This window comes from Bufo gargarizans, chromosome 1, assembly GCF_014858855.1.
Source record: "Bufo gargarizans isolate SCDJY-AF-19 chromosome 1, ASM1485885v1, whole genome shotgun sequence".
Classification (NCBI taxonomy): domain Eukaryota; kingdom Metazoa; phylum Chordata; class Amphibia; order Anura; family Bufonidae; genus Bufo; species Bufo gargarizans.
In genome coordinates this window covers 225,386,503-225,408,881 of record NC_058080.1, presented here as the reverse complement: position 1 = coordinate 225,408,881, position 22,379 = coordinate 225,386,503, and positions in this window count along the sequence as shown.

Genomic DNA, 22,379 nt, shown 5'->3' with positions numbered 1-22,379 from the left:
TCTCTGCTATGACATGCAGACTAATTCTCTGCTGACATGAAGACAGATTCTCTGTTACGGGACCTCTCTCCTCTGCCTGGGTGCCGGGGCCTAAATATCTGAGAATGGACTGTTCCAGTGGTGGGTGACGGGAAGCCAGATTCTCTGCTATGGAACCTCTCTCCAATTGATTTTGGTTAATTTTTATTTATTTAATTTTTAATTTAATTCATTTCCCTATCCACATTTGTTTGCAGGGGATTTACCTACATGTTGCTGCCTTTTGCAGCCCTCTAGCTCTTTCCTGGGCTGTTTTACAGCCTTTTTAGTGCCGAAAAGTTCGGGTCCCCATTGACTTCAATGGGGTTCGGGTTCGGGACGAAGTTCGGATCGGGTTCGGATCCCGAACCCGAACATTTCCGGGATGTTCGGCCGAACTTCTCGAACCCGAACATCCAGGTGTTCGCTCAACTCTACTTAGGTAGGGTCTCATTTTTTGCAGGATGAGGTGACAGTTTGGTACTATTTTGGGTGTTATACGCCTTTTTTTATCTCTTGGTGTTGCACTTTATGTGAAGTTAGGGGACAAAAAACAGCTTTTTTGGCACTGTTTTTTTTTTTCTTTTACGGTGTTCATCTGAGAGGTTAGGACATGTGATATTTTTATAGAGCAGGTTGTTTCGGATGCGGTAATACCAAATATGTCTACCTTTTTTTTTTATTTCACTGTAACACAATAATAGCAGTTTTGAAGCAAAAAATATCATATTTTAGTGTCTCCATTGTCTGAGAGTCATAGTTTTCTTATTTTTTGACCGATGCTGGAAGTTATGGCCCTCTTTATACACTTTCTTGCTAAAGTCTCTCTCAGTAGAATCTATGGCTGGTGACTGTACGCTTGCAATAATGCGCACTACAGTGTGCAGGTTCAACTGACAATGACTGGCCAAATTGTGTCGAGGAGTGAAGGGTGTCTTAACTTGTTATCCCTCCATGGCAGCAAAGTCTGAATAGCTGTAAACACAGGTTACCTTGCTGACTGACTCCTCGCTTGGCCATGCAGATTCTCTATTTTCTCTACTTTCTTTCCTTCTCTCTCTCTTGTAGACCTTGTAGAAAGTCACATAGATATGTGAGTCTCTGAAGCTGGGGCCTGTGGAGATGAGCACATCATGTCTGCTCCCTCTTCCATCATCTCTCCTGGCTAAACTGACTAGAACGCTTTATGGTGGAGCCAACCCACACCCTTAACTCTTAAGAAGGCTAGGCCAGGATTATTAACAATGGCCGCGCCTACACCATGCATAGCCATGCTGGGTACAATACATAGCACAGAACAACATTACAGTGCATAATATAACGAACAAACAATTTGCAGATACCCGCTGCACTTTGATACTGCACATGGAGATATAACTCATAGGCTACTAACATAGACTTACCTACATATTCCTCCAATATTCTATGGATGCTCTATTACATAGGCATTCTCTGTAATATAGTACCACATAGAGGCATGAAGCCACAGGGAATACATTTGTGGCTGTACAGACTCTAGCATGTGTTAAAGGCCTAAGGGCTCCTTGTTTATCTATAGATATTGAATACCTTTACAACAAATGTCAGACACAACATTTGACATCCGGCATCACAACTCATGCTTTGGATGAATAAGAACAATTCCAGAGAAAATAATGGGATCAGTTCTAGCTTCAGTTTTCCTCCAGTTTTTTCTGCACCATGCCAGGGGAAAACTGAGACAGATCGCCAGATATATGTAAAGTACTCCTTAGCAACATCTAGTGCATTGTGTAGATTGTTCTAGGTTCTGTATTTGACAGTACGATGCAACGGACAGAGCCTAGGTAGGGCTCACATGGTTAAGTCTCACAGTTGGACTAAAAAAATATAATAATATTTAAATGAACTCTTCAGAAACATAGCACTCCTTATAACAATCTTATTGTAAAAGTGGGCACTGTTAAAAACAAAAAAGCCAACAATCCTAGAATTGCTTCTTTTTATTAATCAGACCTCCCAATAACAAGAATAAAATGTAATCAAAGAGTCATATGTACGTCAAACTAGTACCAATGAAAACTACGACTCGTCTGGCAAAAAAATAGACCCTCATGAAGCTTAGTTGACATTAAAAATAAAGTTTTGGCACTCAGACACATTATTTATGACACAAAGGCACATAACTTTTTTAAATAGAAGTGTTTTGATTATGCAAAATAACAAAAAAGCTAACTGTTCTTCATGTATACTGCATGATAAATGCCGGAATGCTGGATTTGCTTTGCTTTTTTTATTTGTATTTTTTCATTTCACCCCAAAAAACATGTTCCATTAAAAATATCTATTGTGTCCCCCAAAAAGCCCTCACGCAGCAACAGAAAATAAAAAGTTATGACTATCAGAATGCGCCTGTAAAAAAGGACAAGAAATGCCTACGTCTTTTGAAGGCTCTTTTTGCTTGTTCTCTGACATTGCAACATGCTGTCCTCCAAGGCCGATCATGTCCCAGGTTTATAGAAATGCTGAGTGGTGTGGTGCAGCTTTAATAGTCTCTGTGTGTGTCACTGTGCTCCTACCTGGATACAGCCAATCCCCAGGGTTAGGCTCCGAAGCAATAAAGGGGAATAGTTGAGGTAGGAGATGGAGACTAAATTGAGTCCAGACCTTGATAAAGTTCAACAGCTTTACTTGCATCAACTTGTATCCAAACAATATTAAGGCTTTCTCTTGGTTCCAGCAGGATTTGACATAAACTGGCAGGCAAACTTGATAACTCTGCTTTCTCTCCCTGCTGTGCTAAACTCGGCTTTAGTCTGGTCGCTGGTCTTTAGGGCTGTTCTGGTACCTTTGGAGTGGGGTGCCTTTGGCTGTTGACCCGCTTGTAGTACTCTGTCTGTAGATCTGCAAGGAGTAATGGTGCTCTATGAGCTACTTCCCTCTGGAGAGACTCCTGCTGCAGCAGGGGAACCTTCCCTTAGTTGCTACATCATGGGCATGTCTGCATCTCACTCTACCCTAGCTTACTCTGACTAGATTTCCTGCAGCCTCTCCCTTGGTAGGAAGCAGAACTAGCCCACTTCTGCCCAAAAGGGGGAAGAATGGAATGGTAAGTTCCATTCTGCCTAAAGATAGCTCTGCCATATACACACCCCCACCTGCTGGTGAACCAGACATATTACATATACAAAACAGTTTAATTAAAATAATAGAAATGCATAGTGTAAAGGACCTGGAAATAAATACACAGATGACATTAATGTTAGACCATTAGCGACAGTAGCAGGGAAAAGGAATGGTAATACCATTCTGGGGTATTACAACATCATCTATCATGGAGTATGACATAATTTTCAGTGTTTCAAAACTTGCAAGCTTGTAAAGGCTGTTGTACCATTTTTCTGAAGTCTAAGTTATAGGGGATGCACATGATTAGTACTAAGATCTGATTAATTCCTGAAACAGTGCCTCTTGAGTACATGGGCCGTGTGCCTAGTAATCACTCCCATTTTGCTGTGTGTACAGCTGCTTAACTAATATGCTAGTCAACTTTGCTATTTATGCTGTGCTGTTTGCTCCACTCTCTGCCTGAGCAACAGGTTTCTCTAGCTTGCTAGATCATGCAAAGGTGCTATAATCCACTTGTCTCCCTGTGTACCAATTACTGCCTGATTCCCAGTTTCTGACCCTCTGCTACCTGATCTAACCTGTGCCTGTTTACCATATTGATCCTTTGCCGTCTATCCTGACCTTTGGACTGTTTCACAGATTTGCATGTACTCTTCCTGCCCTGACCTCTGCCTGTTTCTTTGCTATGAGTGTTGCCTGATATCGCACTGGGACTATTCCAAGAGGTAGAGGCCTGGTGGCTCCCCTGCAGCAAAGTGTAGTTCCCTGTATAGGGGTTAAAGGGTGAAAACGAGGGGACTGCCCTTAGGTCTAGCCCAAAGTCAAACCGATTGGTTGGTGCAGTGGTCCCACACTCTTTGCCCATGGCTTAGTTTGACAGCTGCAGTAAGAATAATGGTTTGGCAAATCCAGTCAGACTTTCTTCTCATTTTATACAACCAAATTGTTCTGCTACTCACATGGACTGATCCTTTTTAAGACTTTAACAATACTCTAGCCCTGACAAGATTTATTTTCTTAAAAACATAAACATAAAATTTTCTCAAGCATGCTTAAACTTGCCAACTTATATAGCCAAGGAACTGTATGTGTAGAATTCATGACTTTTTATTACTATTATGCAATGATCAGTCTGCTTGGCTAAGTTATACATATACAGACTGCGCAGGTCAGAAGATGTGGTCAAGTCTTGTAAGATTTAGCCTTATGTCAGTCTACTTAAAGTAGACAATGATACCACTCATGCTATGAAACACAACTACCTTAACCACATAGAGGATTTGGTAACGTAAACCCAAAGTGACCAAGGAATGTACATAATATTGACCACAAGTAAATTGACTGTATTTTGAAATGATGGGAAAATAAAAATGGTTGGATAAACTCCAGATTTAAACTTTAGTCATATGGGAATTACTTATTTTTTGTGAAAAAATGGGGGTCTCCAAATTAGATAACAGTAAAAATTTTACCTGACATAATAATATGTTAAAACTAGAGTTGAGCAAACCTGAATCCGGACTTTTTCACTGAAGTTCATGTTCGGAGTTCGGGTGATAACCATGTTATAATGGAAAATAATAGCATTCTTAAAACAGAATGCTAAATAAAATGTCTATTGAGGGGTTAAAGAAAAAAAAAATCACCTCATCCACTTGACGTCACCACAGGTCCTTTTGCAGGCTGCGCGATCAGGTGAATGAAGTGAGTTTTTTTAACCCCTGAATAGACATTTTATCTAGCATTTTGTTTAAAGAATGCTATTATTTTCCGTTATAATCATGTTATAACAGAAAATAATAAAATGTTTGGGTCCCTATTGACTTAAATGGGGTCCGGGTTCGGGGTCAAGTTCGGGTCAAGTTCGAGTCCCGAACTCGAACTTTGACCTGAAGTTCGGCCGAACCCGGCGAACCCGAATTTCCACAGGTTAGCTCAACCCTAGTTAAGACGTAAAAAAATTTATATGTATGTTTTCTCTTATAGCACCCCCAAGATACAGAATTTTTCTCTAAAGGCCCCAAAAATTTATATTTTAAGTTCAACTCATTTTTGGAAACATTAAAATTTACAGAATTTGCAGAATTTACTCCATACATCACTTACATAAAATAAGGCACATTATGGGCCTCATATGTATTAAGCAAATGTATTGCTGCATTTTTGAGAGGGGAGGCTGATTACAAGGCTTATTATACGCACCTGTGGGCCCAGGCTGGCTGATTACTAGGCTAATTATACGCACCTTTGGACCCAGGCTGGCTAATTACTAGGCTATTTATAGGCACCTGCGGGTCCAGGCTGACGCTGATTCAGCTGATTTCACCCACCCACACCATCTTACAGTCACTTCACATTAGGATGGCCCCCTTTAGGCTGCCCTACCACGGCAGTCATGGCATAACTCCACTGCTTGTTCTAGATAGTGTTAGGTTCACCTTTCTGATAGCCGATCCGACCACAAATGAAACTAATTCAAATAAAAATTTAGATTTAAAATAAATATGTTTCAAAGCATAAAGGTGAGTTTTGGCCCAAGTATACACATACACATGGAACAGGAATATTTCCTATGCAGAGTTTCTACTCCTGATGAAGACACATTAGTGTGTTATTTTATTTTATTTACTTTTTTCTATTGGAGGAGCTGCTCGCATGAAAGCATATTACATATCACATAGGCAGGATGGTGCCTTGCAGCATTGAGGTCCCAGGTTCAAATCCAATCAAGGACAACATTTGTTCATATGTTTTCCCTGTGTTTGTGTGGGTTTCTTCCCACTCTCCAAAAACATATTTGTAGGTAGTCTAGATTGTGAGCTTTACTAGAGACAGTGAGTGATGATAATGTCTGCAAAGGGCTGTCGAATATGTCCGCACTATGTAAGTATAAAATAACACAACCAGGAGTCACATTATTAGATTTAGGGTTTAACAATTGTCTAGTCAACATAACATATGTAGTACAGCTAAAATATTGGCTACCACACGTTTTTTGATTGCAAAGAATTGTAAAGGCAGCAGAAAAAGCATCAGGGAGGTCATTAATATTATAAGTACTTTTTAGCTAAATCATTTCTAGTTGGATGGAAACCATTGATCTGCTTGTAAGAATCTGTGGGTACCTTTGATTTTTTTTTTTCTTTTGGGGATATTTGTATTTTTTTCTGCATTTTTGTTTTTGTATATTAAAAATAAATAAATAAAAAGGGATGTTTAAAAGAAACCAAATGATGAAGTCTAATGAAACGATAAGTAGCAAGTGAAGTTTCTTACATACCAAGAGATTACAGAAACACCTTCCTAAAGTGTGGAATGAGAAATGAACTGTACAGAAGAGCGGTTTACATGGTTTAAAATCAAGTATATTACCGAATAGTTCTTGACATCTATTTATTTCTATCTTGATGGGTGAGCACATATGTTAACACATGTCAGGGACTGTGTAAACTTGGTTAAAGCAAGCATGGCATCAGTTGTTAGTGGCTGAACAGGATAGTTAGAGGGTGCCTCTAATGCACATTCATTGCGTTGGTCATGAGCCAGAAGTGACTTCAATTCCAGAACTGAGGATGAAAAAAATGATGTGTTAACTTATCTGTTGTGAAAAGGATTAAAGTGGAACGGGCCCTTTCAGTTGCATATACTGTGTAGAAAAGTTCATCTGTAAAACATTGTTGCACTGACAAGCAGATGTTGATAAGTGGTTCTATATTTTCCTTTTGGATCTTAGTCATGTGAAACCGCACAACTATAAAGCACAATAAATAAATTATAAGCACAACCAGTTCTTTGGCATATCATCCATAATAAGCCTTGATATACAGAGCAAAACTGCTATCATCTCAACTATAGGTCAGTCAGTGTCATGATACTGCTGGAATCCAATGGCAGGGACAAGGCTTAAACACAGGAAACACCGGAGTCTTGAACAGGAGGTAGCAGGATAGAAGGATGAAGCAGAGCCAGGAATGCAGAGCCGTTACCAGTAGCAACGATGCAGGATTGAAGGATGAAGCAGAGCCGAGGACAGACGAGCAATGGGTCAGGGGAGGCGGCACAGGAACATAGTCAGGCAATCTGGATCGGCAACAGGAGGTAGCAGGGTAAACCGGAAGGAGGAGGAACAAACCGGAGAGCAAGTTCCAAGCGAGAGGACTGCACAAGCAGGAGCTCAAACACAATACTCAAGCAATTAGTAACAGGCTTGAGAGGTTTAAATGTAAAAACAGGAAGTAAGATGGCACCCAGATGAGACACAATCCACCATCTTAACTGAGAGAAAACTTGAGGGCAAGACAATCTGAACTAAACAGACATAGCAGGATGATTCCTGACAGTCAGGCAGCATCATAAAATGTTAAACGAATTATAGAAAGATTTAAGAAACTGTAATAATACATATATATATAGTTATAGGAAAAAGATTATTAAGGCCTCATGCACACGACTGTGGTTTTGGTCCATGTCTGATCTGTCTTTTTGCGGATAGCATGCGGAGCAATTTATTTCTATGGGGCCTCAAAAATGCTGACAGCACACGGATGTAATTTGAATGTTGTCTGCAGCCGTGCCACAAATTATAAAACGTCCTATTCTGTCCCATTTTGCAGACAAGAATAGCCATTTCTATAATAGGAACTGAGTAAACTGCAGGATGCACACAGCCAATATGCATATTTTGCAGATCCGCATTTTGCAGACTGCTAAATAGATATACGGTTGCGTGCATGTAGCCTAATAATCACTATGGGGGCATTTTTATGTCACTTGTAATTTTAGTAACTGAACTGGATTAAGGCCACATTTTCTGTTGCTCAAAGGATTTATTATATCGGCTGGGGCAGCATTAACCTATCAACTCAAAAGAAGATTGAGATACACCTGTGATGCCATTATAACATATAAGAACAATCTAAATAGCCAAGAAATCCTTGTGTAAGGACTTTGGCGTGCACAACATTATGGCTTGGGCAGTTGCAAGCCATGTTTGCCTATTAATATTACTGAAGCGTGTTACGTTATTACAGCACACGTTGAGAGACTGTTGACATACACTCACCTAAAGAATTATTAGGAACACCATACTAATACGGTGTTGGACCCCCTTTTGCCTTCAGAACTGCCTTAATTCTACGTGGCATTGATTCAACAAGGTGCTGATAGCATTCTTTAGAAATGTTGGCCCATATTGATAGGATAGCATCTTGCAGTTGATGGAGATTTGAGGGATGCACATCCAGGGCACGAAGCTCCCGTTCCACCACATCCCAAAGATGCTCTATTGGGTTGAGATCTGGTGACTGTGGGGCCATTTTAGTACCGTGAACTCATTGTCATGTTCAAGAAACCAATTTGAAATGATTCGAGCTTTGTGACATGGTGCATTATCCTGCTGGAAGTAGCCATCAGAGGATGGGTACATGGTGGTCATGAAGGGATGGACATGGTCAGAAACAATGCTCAGGTAGCCCATGGCATTTAAATGATGGCCAATTGGCACTAAGGGGCCTAAAGTGTGCCCAGAAAACATCCCCCACACTATTACACCCCCAGCCTGTACAGTGGTAACAAGGCATGATGGATACATGTTCTCATTCTGTTTACGCCAAATCCGTCTCTACCATTTGAATGTCTCAACAGAAATCGAGACTCATCAGACCAGGCAACATTTTTCCAGTCTTCAACAGTCCAATTTTGGTGAGCTTGTGCAAATTGTAGACTCTTTTTCCTATCCCATTCTGACATTGAGTTTGGCGTTCAGGAGATTGTCTTGACCAGGACCACAACCCTACATGCATTGAAGCAACTGCCATGTGATTGGTTGACTAGATAATCGCATTAATGAGAAATAGAACAGGTGTTCCTAATAATTCTTTAGGTGAGTGTATATTGATATAAATCCACCGGGAGTAATTGCAGACACTATGGTGGAGAATGTCAACAACTTTGACAATATTGTCTACCCAAGAAAAATACACCTGACTCTTGTGTGTATTTGTATATATGGATCCATTATTTTAGTAGCTGTTGGGCCCGCAGCTTATAACGTTTTGGACTGGAATTAACTTCTATGTACAGAGCATGTTATAACTGAAGAAATAGGTACAAAATCCAGCTCTTGACAAACAAGTGGTTCTTTATTTGCGGTGCAGTAAAAACTTCCAACAGACAAACGCAAAAGTACATCTACACGTTTTGGACCCCTTGTTTTCTGGTCCTTACTAATGAGTACTTTTGCGTTTGTCTGTTGGAAGTTTTTACCGCACTGCAAATAAATAACCACTTGTTTGTCAAGAGCTGGATTTCGTACCTATTTCTTCAGTTCTAACACAGCCGTGTCCAGCCTGTAATCCGAGCTCACAACAGGTGGAACAGGTGAGAGCTGCTTTTTCCTGTGTTATAAGTTACAGACCATGTTACATATTAACTGTATGTTTTTTTATGTGATTTATGTATTTAATATTATATCTTATACATTTATATGTCTAGAGTATCCCACTTTTATGATATCCTGAATCTACATATATGGACAACTGTATTTTTTCATATTTCTGACTATTTTCCATAAATAAGACTTAGGCCTAGTTCACACGAACGTATGGCTTTTATAGTTTTTTGCGGTCCTTTTTTCACGGATCCGTTGTTCAGTTTTTGAGTTCCATTGTGTTTCTGTTTCTGTTCCGTTTTTCCGTTCCGTTTTTCCGTATGGCATATACAGTATACAGTAATTACATAGAAAAAATTGGGCTGGGCATAACATTTTCAGTAGATTGTTCAGCAAAAACGGAACAGATACGGAAGACATACGGATGCAAAAGTATGTGAGCCCATTTTATTTTGCAACTAGTTTGTTAATAAAGTCGTTTAATGGTTTGCCAGCTTCTCATGCAAATTGTAATCTACCAATATCAGCTATGGCAATTCTTTACAGGCAATTAAGTAGATATTAGGATACATTGGATTGTCTTGATAAGATGGTAGGGGGCCTCTGCAATTGCACATATGGTATGTCCAGCCCTGATCTTATTCCAAGGTCAGCTCCAAATGAAATAGTCTTCTGCTAGACCTTAAGTGCCCTGTTTATTTTAGATTCCTTTAGGCCTCTTTCACACGACCGTTTTTTTTTTCCGTTTTGCGGGCCGTTTTTTGCGGTCCGTATACGGTCCGTATACGGAACCATTCATTTCAATGGTTCCGCAAAAAAAACGGAATGTACTCCGTGTGCATTCCGTTTCCGTATTTCCGTTTTTCCGTTCCGTTTAAAGATAGAACATGTCCTATATTTGGCCGCAAATCACGTTCCGTGGCTCCATTAAAGTCTATGGGTCCGCAAAAAAACGGAATGCATACGGAAATGCATCCGTATGTCTTCCGTATCCGTTCCGTTTTTTGCGGAACCATCTATTGAAAATGTTATGCCCAGCCCAATTTTTTATATGAAATTACTGTATACTGTATTTGCCATACGGAAAAACGGAACGGAACAACGGAACGGAAACGGAACCACAACGGAAGCAAAAAACGGAACAACGGATCCGTGAAAAACGGACCGCAAAACACTGAAATGGACATACTGTCGTGTGAAAGAGGCCTTAGGCTGAGTTCACACGAGCGTGACAGATTTGGTCCGGATGCGTTCAGGGTGCGTTCAGTTAAACTCGCACCATTTTGCAAGCAAGTTCAGTCAGTTTTGGCTGCAATTGCGTTTAGTTGTTCAGTTTTTTCCGCGCGGGTGCAATGCGTTTTGATGCGTTTTTCACGCGCGTGATAAAAAACTGAAGGTTTACAAACAACATCTCCTAGCAACCATCAGTGAAAAACGCATTGCATCCGCACTTGCTTGCAGATGCAATGCGTTATTAACGCAGCCCCATTCACTTCTATGGAGCCAGGGCTGCGTGAAAAACGCAGAATATAGAACATGCTGCGATTTTAAAGCATTGCAGAACTGATGCATGAAAAAAAACGCTCATGTACACAGCCCCATTGAAATGAATGGGTCAGGATTCAGTGCAGGTGCAATGCGTTCACCTACTGCATTGCACCCGCGCGGAAATCTCGCCCGTGTGAACGCAGCCTTATTGTGTCAGAGGTTGGACCCACCAGAGGATACTCTTATAGGCCAGTATTACCCTGAATGCAGCATTCCAAAAAGGGAAATTTTGCCCTGGCCATGAAGGTCCAAAACAACCCTTGTCAGAAAGGGGTTAAAGTAGCATTCTCATCTTACACCTTCAAGTTATACCTATACCATATGCCATAAATGCATCTTAAGTGCTAGTTCCACAAATGGAATCATGTAACTGGTCTTACCAAATCTGTTCAGTTTCTCCACGGTATTGCATGATGACTGTGCATTGGTAAATTGGGGTCCCAGGTTATGAATTTATGCATTTAAGGGATATCCTATAAATATGCCATATTCATATAAAATGGTAATAATCATTAGGTTGTGACAATATTTTAATTTTCTCCCCATTTACATGATAAATTAAAAGAGTGTGATCAGTGGGGTCCAACTACTGGGGCCCCCACTAATCGCAAGAACAGGGGTCCAGTGTCCTCCATGTGAATGGCTTGGAAGGGGGCTGCCTCTCAATTCGTTTTCATTGGACAGCCAAGTAGTGTGGGTTCAACTTCAGGAAAAAAGTTCATGTTTTGTCCAGAGTTATGGCACTGTACATATTGCCTAAAAGTTTTATTTACCTGGTTGCTGCTGTTATGGAGAATCCCTGATAGACAGCATGGTGGCTCAGTGCTTGGCATTGTTGCTTTGCGACAACGGGGGTCCAGCGTTTGAATATGACCAAGGACAACGTCTGCGTGGAGTTTCCATGCAAAGTGAAGTAGAGCATCACTATGAAAAGGGGTTATGTTCTTTAATAGAAGGTGTTCAGCTTCTGTCAGGGTTAACTCAGAACAAACCTGAAGCAAATCCACCAGCAAGAGAAGGAATGGACACCCCAGCAAAATTAAAAATACTTAAAGGCTTTATTTACCCATGGTACACAACAGCACCATTTCAACTCTACAATGGAGTCATTGTTAAATTTTGCTGTTGGGTACCATGGGTGACTAAGGTATTTTCACATTTTTAACCCCTTGAGGAACCTGAGATTTTCCATTTTTGCGTTTTCGTTTTTCATTTCCCATAGTCCTAACTTTTTTATTCTTCCATTCCCATAGCCTTATGAGGGCTTATCCTTTGTGGGACAAGTTGTACTTTCTAATGGCACCATTTATGATTGCATACCATGTAGTAGAAAGCGTAAAAACAATTCCAAATGGGATGGGGTAGAATTGGGAAAAAACGCTTTATTTTATTTTTTTACACTGTACACTATGCAGTAAAATTAACCTGTTTTCTTTATTCTCCAGGTCATTATGGTTACAATGATGTCACACTTGTATAATCTTTCTTGCGTTTTAATACTGAATTTTTTTTTTACTTTTATAACCATTTTCTGCCCCCTATAACTTTTTAGTAGTTATGTGTACAGGGCTGTCTGATGGCTCATTTTTTGTGAGACGATCAGTTTTTTTCAGTGATACCATTTTAAAGTGTGTGCGACTTTTTGATCACTTTTTATAAAATAATTAATGGGTTGTTGAAGTGACAAAAATGTATTTTAATTTTAAGGTAAGGGGGGTGATTTTTTTTATATTTGTAAAAACTTTTTTTTAACTTTTTTTTTAAGTCACCTTTGGTGACAATAACTTTCAATCATTAGATTGCCCATTGTGTTCATTGATGGCTATATAGCCATCATTGAACACTTAATTTGGAATATAACAATACAATGCTGCCACCTAGTGGCCTGTATTGGCATATTCCTGAAATAGGCACCAAAGCCTGCTTGAGGCTTCGGGCTATTTCAGCAATGTAACAGGTTCCCCGATCTCAGCTGGGAAAAGCTGTTACCGGAGCGGAAGCGTGCGACTTCCGCTTCCGGACTGATCAGATGCCGTGGTCACATTTGACCACGGCATCTGAAGGGTAAAATGTATGCGATCAGTTTTATGGCTGATCGTGTATTATACATGTGCCGCGGGTCTCTGCTATTTAAAATAGCAGAAACCCGGCGGCTAGGGCGCCCGCTGCACGTTCGAGCGTGCACCATGTTTAGGGGCCTGGCTTATGATGTACATATACGTCAGAGGTCCTTATGGGGTTAAACTTGTTGGGGTTAATCTTCTGTTAATACTGTATGAAGATGGTATGCCATCTCCATGTTTGCATGGGTTTCATCCCACTCTCACACACTAAAATATACTGAGAGGTTTATTGTATTCCTATGAAATTGACCCTAGTGGGTATTTGGGTTGAGAAGTAAGAAAGCAGCCACTGACTTCTCTGCTCCACTTCTATCTGCATTACAAGAATTTACTTGCTCCGTTTTTAATCCATTGCGTGAGAAAAGTCCATTTCTAATTGTTGTAGTGGCCGACGTTCTTACTTCAGGCCTCAATTGCAGCTTGTGGTAGGTGATGACTTCAGACCAGTTTTTGTCATTTACTGAGGAATCTGTATAGGAAATATATATTGAGAGCATACCGTATACAGTACCAAAACTCCAAGCAAACACTCAATTTTAATTTTTGCCTGCAGTTACACTTTAATTTATGAAAAGCAATTCATTAATTTTGTTTTTTTGGCCCACACAAGAAGCAATTATTGACAAGATGTAAATGTCTACCAGATTGCGGATACTCAATGTCGAACAGAGTTTCAACAAGCTTACAGTATCTGTCCACTTAAAGCATGCTTGCCTCATTACGGGTAATTAGAGTTAATCAACAACAGTTGCTTTGACGGAGATATAGATCAGCACTAAGAACCAGCCTAACAAGACCTATAATGAGTGTAATGGAGGATGAAGTAATCCTAATTAAATTCGAATGGAAACCAGTGATCTAAACCTATGAGACAGCTCTAGTGTCCCAAATAGTACAGAACTTGTCCAAGTAGCAATTACTGTACATACTTCTACAAAGTATAGGTGTGATATTCCCCAATAATGCTATAATCAAGTCAAATTTATATCCATTTTAACTGGTGGAGTTAATGTACAATGAAACCGACATTGTCTGAAATTTCAAATTGGTTTCATTTATACTCAAGAAAACCAAGACCTAACTTGCCTGAGGTTAGATTTATCTGGCTTTGGTCCTCATCAGAGTTTACTGTGGTTAAACAGCTGCCACATGCCCACATTTCATTGAAACCATTCCCACTATGTGTTTGCATGCAATACTAGGAGTATAAGTACAAAGGGATTTTGGTTTGAAAATTGGCAAATCATCCCATAAACTGATGAACTTGTGTTTTTTCATTCATACTAAATATGTAAATTCATTGAATGTAACTTGGTGAATACAGGTTTTGTATTGTCATCTTCTTAAGGCCTCTTTCACACTACAGTATGTCGATTTCAGTGTTTTGCATTCCGTTTTTAACGGATCCGTTGTTCCGTTTTTTTGTTTCCGCTGTGTTTCCGTTTCCATTCCGTTTTTCCGTATGGCATATACAGTATACAGTAATTACATAGAAAAAATTGGGCTGGGCATAACATTTTCAATAGATGGTTCAGAAAAAATAGAACGGATACGGAAGACATAGGGATGCCTTTCCGTATGTGTTCCGTTATTTTGCGGACCCATTGACTTCAATGGAGCCACGGAACGTGATTTGCGGGGTTGCGGGCAATAATAGGACATGTTCTATCTTTCAACGGAACGGAAAAACGGAAATACGGAAACAGAATGCATACGGAGTACATTCCGGTTTTTTTTGCGGAACCATTGAAATGAATGGTTCCGTACACAGACCGTATACGGAATGAAAAAAAAGGCCCGCAAAACGGAAACAAAAAACGGTAGTGTGAAAGAGGCCTAAAGGGAACTTAACGCATTGAACATGGTATTTGAGCTGCAGGGAGTTATAAAGCAGGAGGAGCTGAGCTGAATCATTTATAATTTTGTAGAAAATATTCAGTATAAATTGTATCGTTATTTTAAATTCCTGCTTATTCTGGGCTTTGAAGTAAAGCAGACGGTCCTATCAGTGATTGACAGCCTCTATGACTGTGTATACAGAGATAGCTGTCAATCACTGATAGGACCGACTCCTTGACTTTAGAGCCCAGAATGAGCAGGAATTTTAATGTATAACATACAAGTTTTAATAAATCTTTTCCCATAAATCTATATATCAATCTTCTCAGCTCCTCCGCTTTATAGCATTCTGATGGGAGATTACACTTCATTTTCATGGTGACAGGTTCCCTTTAAAGCACATGGTATGGTATGCTGGACACTCTAGTACACCGCAACATCAATCAATATTCTGTCACTTTCCGATAGTCCTTACACATCAAGATGCAATATTAGACCATGTAAAATGAACACAATATCACTGAAAAATTTGGATAGCACTGTAGACTTGCAGCAACAGGGAGGAGCTTAGGTTTAGGCATGATTTTGGTCCAATTTGTGGACCTGGTATTTTTTGGTTTCTTGCAGAACACATCATGCTACACTACCTGCCTTGCACATTGGCACGAGGTTCAGAGTAAATAACTCCAGTTAGACCCTGGTAGTTTTTACCATCCGGGATGGCGTGTTTGATGCATCTATATCCGTTTACCGTCTTATTTAATGACTTTTCATACACTGTTGTTTTTTGTATATATTCTTGGCGAATCTGCTAACAAAGGAAAAGTGTTGGAATGTTTGATTAATAGAGTGCTCAGGGCTCAGTTCCAGGGCCCCTCCATGGGTCCATCCTGTCAGGAAAAATGGGTATGTCACCCACTGAACTAACCGACAGATTACCTATTATATTTTCTGTCAGGGGTACAAAGATGGTGCAGGGCACCCACAAAAAAATTGCCATAGCGTACCCACAGAATTAACAGCCAGATTAATTGTTATATTTCTGTGTCAGGGGTGCAAAGCTGGTGTATTGCACCCACAAAAGATTGCTATAGGTCACCCACAGAATTAGCAGCCAGATGAGATTCCTAACACTCTCCCTCACTTCAGCTGCCTGATTCCTGTCCCTGCATTACTCAGAGCTGATGGGCGGTGCTACACGTGATCCAGCTTGTATAGAGGCTGGGTCACATGATGCACCGCCCAATCACAGCCTTGCCTTTACTAGGCATGGGTGTGATGACTTCTAAGTGCCCACAGCTTAAAAGCTTGTTGATTGGCTGACCTGCATCCTTTCAACAAGCTTTATTAAATACCCGAAAACCGAACTCGAACCCGAATTTTTGCTGCAAGTTTCAGGATCGGGTCTGGGTACCCGCACTCTCAAAGTTCGGTACGGACCCAAACGCTGCAGCCCGGGTTCGCTCAACACTAGTCATTCATCAACTTAGTTCATTAATTAAGAGGTATCTCCTAGGCAAAAGAGAACCACCTCTCTAGTGCAACCTTTTGAAAGTAGCTGCCTATGAGTCATAGTCTAAGTTCTAACAAGCCTTGAGATATGACAAGAAAAAAATAGCCAAGCCAAATATTCATCCACAGACAACTGTTTCAAGGTGCTTGCCCGTCCTTAGTAAGGAAGTAGGTTTCTGGATGGCTGAGTGTGATGCCTTGGATGCAGCTTAGGCAGTGTACTGGATCTTCTTAAAGAGCCCAGCAGTGTATGGAGACTTGTTGACAATACTCTATGGGAAAACCATTTCGCTAGTGCCACCTTTTGGAAATGGCTCTCTATCAGTCAAAGTCTGACTTTTTAGCAAGCCTTGGGACATAACAAGTGAAAATATGGATTCATAGACAGCTTTATTTTTTTGAAAGTCCAAACTCCTCCTGCCCCCTCTTCTGCTGCTGTCTCGGCCTGTTCCTCCCTCTCTGGAGTGACAGTGGCACCTGCCACCCTTCAAACAGAAGTTGTGGCAGCAACACCACCACCTCCACCACCGTCACCAAGCATCTCCACACTGTCCCATGGAAGCGTTCAGCTGTCCATTCCCCTAACACTGGAGGGATAGAGAAAGTACCCCCGAACCCACCAGCGACCCCTGGCCCTTAATGCCAACATTTCAAAATTCCTGGCCTTTGAAATGCTGTAATTTGGTCTGGTGGAGACAGGGACTTTTAAAAACCTTATGGTGGTTGCTGTTCCACAGTATGTAGTTCCCAGCCACCACTAATTTTCCAGGCGAGCCATCCCTGCCCTGCACAACCAAGTGGCGGACAAAATCAGGTGTGCACTGTGCAACGCCATCTGTGGCAAGGTCCACATAACTACCGATACTTGGACCCGTAAGCACGGGCAGGTATGGTATATCTCCCTAACTTCACACTGGGTAAATGCAGTGGCAGCTGGGCCTGAGGCGTATAGCAGTTTGGTGCATGTCCTTCCGCGACTGAGGATTGCAGGATGTTTATCGCTGCCTCCTGTTGCCTTCTCCTCCTACTCCACTTTCTCCTCTACTTCCTCCTCATCCGGTCAGCATGACACCTTCACCACCAACTTCAGCACAGCCAAGGGGAAACGACAGCAGGCTGTTTTGAAACTAATCTGTTTGGGGGGAAAAAAAACACACCGCGCAGGAGCTGTGAATGGGCATGGAACAACAGACCGATGAGTGGTTGGTGCCACTGAGCCTCAAGCCCGGCCTAGTGGTGTGTGATAACGGGTGAAATCTCGTAGCAGCTCTGGGCCTAGCTGGTTTTATGCACATCCCTTGTCTGGCATATGTGCTGAATTTGGTGGTGCAGATGTTCCTGGAAAATTACCCCGATATGTCAGAGCTGCTGCAGAAAGTGCAGGCTGTCTGTGTGTGCTTTTGACATTCTGACCCTGCTGCTGCTCACCTGTCTGCAGTGCAGCGTAACTCCACCTTGAACATGCTGGAGAGACTGTTCGAGCAGCAGCAGGCGATAGTGGAGTTTCAGCTGCAGCACGCACTGGTGAGTCGCTCTGTGGAACAGCGCCACTTCAACACCAACGAGTGGGCCTTTATGTAGGACGTGTTTGCTGTGTTGTGCTGTTTCGAGTACTCCACCAACCTGGCCAGTGCCGATGAAGTCGTCCTCAGCGTTACTATTCCACTTCGCGCAATGATGGAAGAGGATGTGGCAAAGGAGGAAGAGGAGGAGGAAGAGGGATCATTTCCACGATGATCAGGCAAGTCATTCACAAGTGGCTCCGAGGGTGGGTTCCTGCATCAACAGAGGCCAGGTACACAGCTGTCCATCCAGTACACAGTTCTGGAGGATGAGGAGGAGGAGGATGATGAGGAGGAGGAACCGGAGGGTGGCACCCAAAGCAGCTCATGGGCATCACTGGAGCGTGGCTGGGAAGATACAGAGGACACAGACGATACACCTCACACAGAGGACAGCTTGTCGTTGCCTCTGGGCAGCCTGGCACACATGAGCGATTACATGCTGCAGTGTCTCCGCAACGACCGCCGAATTGGCCACATTCTAACTTGTGCTAATTACTGGGTGGCCACGCTGCTGGATCCCCGTTACAAGGTCAACATACCGTCCTTAATTCCATCACTGGAGCTTGATCATAAGATGCGCGAGTACAAGCGCACGATGGTAGACGTGCTGCTGATGGCATTCCCACCTGATAGCGGGGGCTCAGTGGAAGCACAAGGCGAAGGCAGAGGAGGAAGAGGTCGCCAACGCAGCTGGGGCACCGCCAGCACCTCATAAAGGAGGGTTGGCATGGCTGAAAATGTGGAACAGCTTTGTCAGCACGCCACAACAACCAGCACCAACCAGCTGATACGGAACTTCTTAGCAGGAGGCAGCATTTCAGCAACATGGTGGAACAGTACATGTGCACACGCCTACACCTACTGACTAATAGATCTGCCCATTCAACTTCTGGGTCTCTAAATTGGGCACATGGCCTGAGCTTACCCTTTACTCCTTGGAGGTGCTGGCCTGCCTTGCAGCCAGTGTAATGTCTGAACGTGTGTTTAGCACGGCAGGGGGGGGAGGTGATCACAGACAAGGGCAGCCACCAACATGGACAAGCTCACGTTCATTAAAATGAACCAGGCATGGATCCCACAGGACTTGTCCATACCTTGTGCTTAATAGACAAGTATACCGGCCGCACCCAGCCATTGTTATATTCCAGCGCACTTTCTCTTTGCGTTCTCTTTTCCATTTCCCAATCTTTTGGTGCCTTCCCAAATTTATAAAAATAAATAAATAACTAAAGGAAAAAATAAAAATAAAAAACAAAAACAGTCTTGCCTATCTCCTCCTCCTTCACCGCCGCTGCTTCCACCTACACCGCCACGTCTACTGCCTCCTCAACCTCCTACTGCACTTTGACCTCCGCCTCCTAGTTCAAGATTTTTTATTTTTTATTTTTTTCTATTCTATGTTATTTTAAGTAATTTCCCTATCCACATTTGTTTGCATGGCAATTGTCCTGCTCTTACACCCATTTTGCTTTCTTTTGCAGCCCTCTAGCCCTTACTATGACTATTTTAGCAATTTTAGTGCACCAAAGTTCAGGTCCCCATTGACTTCAATGGGGTTCGGGATCGAGTTCAGGTCAAGTTCAGGCCCCGAACCCGAACTTTAACCCGAAGTTCGGCCAAACCCAAACATCCACGGGTCCACTCATCCCTATGAATGACCTGTTTTGTGTACACTTCACCTGTCATCATGCTTGCAAAGCATTTACTCACATCTTTGAAATTACATGCTATACAAGAACAAAATCTATATGCGCCTACTATTTTGTTGGTTAGCCAGAGCTCACTCATAGGTGATTGATTGAAACTGTGAACCAGCCTTTCCAGGAGATTACCTCCTATTATGTTTATGATTGATGGGGTATCCTCTACTACATGTGTAGTGCCCGGGTACAAGGGTATTTTGGAGTCTGGACATTTGTGAACATTTGCCCCCTATTTTTGCTATGCAATACCATCAGTTCACTATCTTAGTGCACTTTTAACTTGCACTGTGATTTATGCAGTTGTTTGCACTTATACTGTTTTATACTGTTGAATTTCATTTTATATTATATATTCTGTTAATTTGCACTGTTATTGCACTGTATTTGTACTGCAATGTTAAAAGGGTCAATTCACAGCCAGCTAAAACTAAGACTTTCAAGCCTATGACCTGAGACACTAGTAATTTTCCATTGCTGTCATAAGGGACTATGAAGAGCTGAGTTTTGGAAGGAAAAAACAGACACAGGGAACTTGACCATTTGGTTTAGCTCTGTCAGATGGTTGTTTACATCTGGAAACTGTTTAGTCATTCCCATTGACTGGTATTGAGGCACTACAAATGTCTATGGGGCCGTGAACTACAACATTGTTTCTGTTAGGCTGTGCTTCTCCGGGTTCATCTCTCCCACTAGAAGGTTTTGACTGTTGTAAGAAGGTACAAGGAATCATCGTGGATGATAGGAACATGTCACCAAGGGTAAGAGACGGTTTTTATATGTCAACAGCAGTTGCTGTTTGACACCTTGGTACTTAGCATGGCTGTAATAGCTGATCCGGGACGGCTCATACTGGGAGTAGTGAAAGTGCTGGGTGGGTGACTACTCCCCACGTTCCAGGCTGGGTTTTGCCAGGCATAAAAACCAGCCAGCACTGCCAGGTGGAGAGGATTAGCTCCGTCTGACAGTGGAGTTCAGGAGGTCTGTGTGCTGGGATCTGGGGCCTGTGCTGGGCTGGAGAGCGGAGACCCGTGTGTCAGGGGAACAGGCTGCCAAAAGCCTGTATTTGAACTTTCTGAGGCAGAACTGACACCAAGGTGACTTTTGTTTTATTAACTTGCCATTAAAGGGGTTGTCTCACTTCAGAAAATAGCATTTATTATGTAGACGAAGTTAATACAAATAATACAAGCTACTTACTAATGTATTGTTATTATCCATATTGCTTCCTTTGCTGGCTGGATTCATTTTTCCATCACATTATACACTGATCAGTTCCAAGGGTACGGCCACCCTGCAATTCATCAGTGGTGGTCGTACTTGCACTCTATAGGAAAAAGTAATAGCTTATGTGCATTGCCATGGTCCTGGCCACCAGAGAGGCCTGCGCTTTTTCCTATAGTGTTCAAGAATGACCACCACTGCAGGATTGCAGGGTGGTCATAACCATGGAACCAAGCAGTGTATAATGTGATGGAAAAATGAATCAAACCAGCAAAAGAAGCAATATGGACAATGACAATACATTAGTAAGTGCCATGTATTAACTTTCTCTACATAATAAATGCTATTTGCTGAAGTGAGACAACCCCTTTAAGGTGGGCTCTTTGAAAATTTAGGGTAAGGATATGAAAAACTGTTTTAGTAAATTTTGTAGGCATTGTACCTGGTGTTCACAGTAGGAAAATGTTAGCAAAAACCAATCTTTCAGTCTGGGATAATAAAGCAGCTGATATTTAATTTGGAGAACAGAAGCTTCTTCCAGCCTTCCACTGGCAATGCGAACAATTATAAAGAACAATCCGTGGCATTTCATGATATGTTAGAATATGATCCTAATTTGTTTTTCTCAAGTCTGTGTGTATTTTAACAAGATGTTTAATCTTAAGAGCTCTTAAAGCATAAAGCATTCCTCGGAATAATATAGAATATCTGAATCATCCATCACACAGCACTGCGGTACCACCGGGACATTCTGTTGTAATTGGAAACAGGCTTGAAAACAATGATTTTTACAGAATGAAAGAACAGTGTGTATTGACTGACAGGTGATTTAGTTTTTAGCCATTAGAGAGAGTGCATGTGTTGCCTAATACTTTGAAGTATAAAACCAATGTATGATAGATGATTTTTGTCACTTTTAACTCTAAACACTCTCAGAATAGACCAAAATGGATCTGTTACCTGACTTTTAAAACAATTAAAAATTAAATATAATCATAAAGTGAAATGTATCTCCCACGTTACAGAATGTGAATGAGATATAAATATTGATACAAGAATGGGGTCACTAAATTGGTGCTGTTAGGATACATGAGAAATGTTCTGTATAAATGGCCTGATGATGTACCAAAATTGTTTGAATTTGCATCTACTTAAGTAATGAAATATGGTATTCTGGGTTATAATGTACATTATAGATGTACAAAAATGTTCCAAATGCAGGTTACATTAGAAAATCTGTACTTGTTTTACTGTTCATGCTTTTCATTATATGGAGAGGGCATACCACATTCAACGCTAATCTGGGCATCTGAGACACATTCAGGTGCTCAGGGGGTTAATCTGGGGTTAAAAA